Genomic DNA, 4,720 nt, shown 5'->3' on the forward strand with positions numbered 1-4,720 from the left:
ACAAGAAAAAAACAAATAACCCCATTTAAATGTGGGCAAATGACATGAACAGACACTTTTCAAAGAAGACATACAAATGACCAACAAGCATATGAAAAATGCTCAGCATCACTAATCATCAGAGAGATGCAAATTAAAACCATAATGAGGTATCACCTTATACTAGTCAAAATGGCTATTATGCATATTATATTTATAATATATATAAATAAAATATACATACTATGGAATACTACTCAGCTATTAAAAAATGAAATTATGTCTTTTGCAGCAACATGGATGGAACTGGAGGCCATTATCTGAAGTGGAGTACTCAGAAACAAAAAGTCCTGCTGGGCATGGTGGTTTAGCACTTTGGGAGGCCAAAGCAGGCAGATCACTTGAGGTCAGGAGTTCGAGACCAGCCTGACTGACATGACAAAACCCCATCTCTACTAAAAATACAAAAATTAGAGGGGTGTGGTGACAGGCTACTTGGGAGGCTGAGGCAGGAGAATGACTTGAACCCGGGAGGTGGAGGCTGCAGTGAGCCGAGATTGCGCCACTGCACTCCAGCCTGGGCAACAGAGTGAGACTCTGTCTCAAAAAAAAAGAAACAGAATGTCAAATACCACATGTTCTCATTTATAAGTGGGATCTAAATAATGTGTACACATGGACACAGAGGGTGGAATAATAGACGCTGGAGACTTGGAAAGGTAGGAGGATGGGAAGAGGGTGAGGGATGAGAAGTTACTTAATGGGTACAATGCATACTATTTGGGCAATGGTCATGCTTAAAGCCCAGCTGTTCAATATATCCCTGTAACAAATATGAGCTTGTACCCCCTAAATCTATTTTTTTAAAAAATCTGAGCTCTAGATGTGCTCAGTTGCTACAAGGATATCATTGCTTCTATGCCCTCTCAGTGGTCAGAACTAGGAAAGATACGTACATGTATGAATCCATGCATAAACCCAATATTTACTTCTGTATCTATTTTTGATACTAGCTAAGGAGAATTTTATGAAGGTTGTTCCTCTGTCTTTATAACCTAGTATATAATAGGGTTATACATAAATATTTGTTGAATTGAATTAAATTAATTAGAAAATTAGAGGAATAAAGTGATGTTGAAATGTATTTGAGGATTGAAAGAGAGAGCAAGATAAATGAATCTTTGTCAGCTGGTGACACTGAAGACATCTGGTCTTGGATTCAGAAATCAGGGTTCGCAAACTAGCTCTTGCCACTGAGCCTCAGCACCTTGAATAATTTGCTTAACCTCAATGGGCTCAGATTTTCCATCTATAAGAAGGAATAACTGGGCTAAGTGATCCTTAAGTTTCCTTTCAGCTTGGGAACATGAATCTGATTGCATTTGCTCACTTGCTTAAAACACCTTTTTTTTTTTTTTTTTTTGACTGAGTCTTACTGTGTCACCCAGGCTAGAGCGCAATGGCAGGATCTTGGCTCACGCAACCTCTGATACCCGGGTTCAAAGCCCAGCCTTCCGAGTAGCTGGGATTACAGGCATCTGCCACCATGCCTGGCTAATTTTTTTTGTAGTTTTAGTAGAGATGGGGTTTCACCATGTTGGCCAGGCTGGTCTTGAACTCCTGTCCTCAAGTGATCCACGTGCCTTGGCCTCCTAAAATGCTGGGATTATAAGCATGAGCCGCTGTGCCCGGCCAAAATATCTTTTAAAGGCAGGTAGTTTCTCTTTATTTTTCCCCCACAAAGCCATAGTAATAAATATAATTTACAGTATAGTTTGTCGTATGTGTGTGTAAACACATACATATATACATATACGAACACATACTCACGTGCATGTATGTGCGTATGTGTATTAGGGATTGTTTTGAGATAATGTAACAGATATGTAACAGTGCCTTAAATAAGGTGGAAATTCACTTCTCTTTCACATAAGTTGACTTCTCCTTTACAGCCTAGGGCTGGGCTTTTCAGGGCTCAGGGTGTTAACTCTCAATACACAGCTTCCAACTCCAGGCCCGAGGTGGCTGCTCCAGTTCCTACTAGCATGTCTGCATCCCAGCCCCCGGAAGGACAGAAAGACACAAAGACACAAAGAAGTGCATACCTATTTGTTTTAGGAATGTGACCTAGAAGTGACACACACCACTTCTGCTCACATCCTATTGGTCAGGACTTAGTCACATTTCTACACCTGACTGCAGAGGAAGCTGGAGAGTGTAGTCTCTAGCTGGGAAGCCAAAGTGCCAAGACTCAGGGATTTGATTATTTATTTAATTATTTATTTATTTTTTAGATGGTCTCACTCTCTCGCCCAGGTTGGAGTACAGTGCAGTGGCGCTATCTCAGCTCACTGCAACCTCTGCCTCCCGGGTTCAAGTGATTCTCCTGCCTCAGTCTCCCAAGTAGCTGGGATTACAGGTGTCTGCCACCATGCCCGGCTAATTTTTGTAATTTTAGTAGAGACGGGGTTTCACCATGTTGGTCAGGCTGGTCTTGAACTCCTGACCTCAGGTGATCTGCCACCTCAGCCTCCCAAAGTGCTGGGATTACAGGTGTGAGCCACCGCGCCCAGCCAGGGATTTGATTATTAAGATACAGAGAGGAGAATGGATTCATGGAAAACTTGCAGCCTCTATCACAATATATAAAATGGAAGCATTTTTCAGAATGGCATTTACTCTTAATACGAGAATATTGCATCTTTATTTTATTCCAGTCTAGTCTGTTCCATTCTATTCCTTTTTGACCTGCTTAACTGATTTCACAATACTCTAATGGATGAATTACAACCCTTACCACTGCCCCAGAGAAAAATGTAAACTCAGCACAGCAGTGGGGGCTGGGGGTGATGAGAGGTGGCGGGCGGCAGACGGGAGTCCCCTTCAAGACATGGCAGCTGCTCACTCTCCAGCCTCCCCTCCAGCTGCTACCCACTAGCACTGCTGCAACCCAATTGAGCTCCCGCTTCCTGCAACACACCATCCTGTTCCACACCACCTTGTCTTTGCACTTGCCATGCCCTCCATCTGGAATGCCTTCTGCCCTAACCCTGACCCTTGACCTACCTTCCACCCCACAACCACTGGCCTTGCAGACTGTCTTCACTTTTCATTTTTCAAAACCCAGCTTGTGTGTCACCTCTCCAAAGAAGGCTTTCTTACCAGTAAGTCACCTACAAAGAGTTAACCTACCCCTTGGTACCCCCAAACCCTTTATTATTCTGTATCACAATTGATGTACTTAGCTGTCAGCTTTCCCTCCTACCTTGTGAGCACCGCGAGGGCAGGAACACAGAGCCTCAGTTTCCTTATATGTAAAATAGGAAAAACAATATGATTTCTTTCACTGTCTTGAAAAATAAATTGGTTCATTCGTGTAAAGCATTTGGAGCAGTACCTGGTAAACACTCAATCAGTGTTAGTTCTGATGGCTTATTTGCGTATTTCTCTCCACTAAACGGTAAGTACCTGGAGGGAAAATCTCCCTCAGGGCTTTTTGTCCAGGTCTGGCTCACAGTAACACTCCATAAGTGTTGACTTTCATTGGTAAGTCACCTGGAAATGCAGACCAGTATCGCCACCATACCTGGCTAGTCTATAAAATTGTAATGATGAGCAGGTCACTGAACATCTAGCCAAGTGTAACCTACTCAGAAATAGATGGCCCAGGGAAATCAAGCCTGCCACCTCTACTTGAGGCCAGGCACAGTAGCTCACACCTGTGATCCCAGCACTTTGGGAGGCTGAGTGGGGAGGATCACTTAAGGCCAAGAGTTCAAGGCCAGCCTGGGCAACAAAGTGAGAACTCTTCCGCAGGGACACCTTATTTTTTGTATTTTTATACAAAAAATAACAATTAGCCAGGCAAGGTGGTATGTGCCTGTAGTTCCAGCAAACTTGGGAGGCTGAGGCAGGAGGACTACTTGAGCCCAGGAGTGTGAGGCTGCAGTGAGCTGTGACCACACCACTGCACTCCAACCTGGATAACAGAGAGAGACTCTGTCTCTTAAAAAAAGTATGTAAAATAAAATAAAAATTATTTGAGCAATTCAACAAACGTGGCAAAGAGAAACTTGTGGATTTATGTTTATTAAGACTGCCCACAATTCTTTGACCAAATTTGAACTACCCTGCAGTTAGAAGAAATGTTTCATTATGAAAAAGGACTTGACTGTTGTGGGAAACAGAGAGTAGGATTAGTGGGTTCTTCTCTGCTTAATGGTGGGGTCTCCTGGAGGATGAGAGCTGGGTCCCCCAAACCTCTGCATCCCCCAGGCCCAGTTGCAGAGAACCAGAGACCACTCCAGGTATTTGCAGCAGAAAGGGATTTAATACAGGGACTTGCTTCCTTCAACATCCTTGGAAGGAGGGGTATAGGAGGCTTCATGCTTGGCCTTTGGGAGTAACTCCTGAAGGAACACCACTGAACTGGCCCCCCAGGAGAGCCGCTGCCACTGCTCCCGACAGGAAGACAGGGATCAGGAAGCTACAGCTGCTCACTAAGCTAGCGATCAAACACTGGAACGTTGCTGCGGAGATCCAGGGAGTCTCCATGACCTTACTTGCCAGCAGCAAAGTCAAAGGCAGCAGGAAGATGGGCTCTGCCTCACTTCCACCTTCCCAAGTTCACTCTCCAGGTGCAGCCTCCAAGACTGTATCTGCCAAGGCATCCGGAATGTTGGTTTTAGCTTTCTGCTCTGAGGCCCAGGAAGGTACATTAGAGGGATTGGAAGGCATACTG

This window comes from Mandrillus leucophaeus, unplaced genomic scaffold, assembly GCF_000951045.1.
Source record: "Mandrillus leucophaeus isolate KB7577 unplaced genomic scaffold, Mleu.le_1.0 Scaffold3, whole genome shotgun sequence".
In the NCBI taxonomy this organism is placed as follows: Eukaryota; Metazoa; Chordata; class Mammalia; order Primates; family Cercopithecidae; genus Mandrillus; species Mandrillus leucophaeus.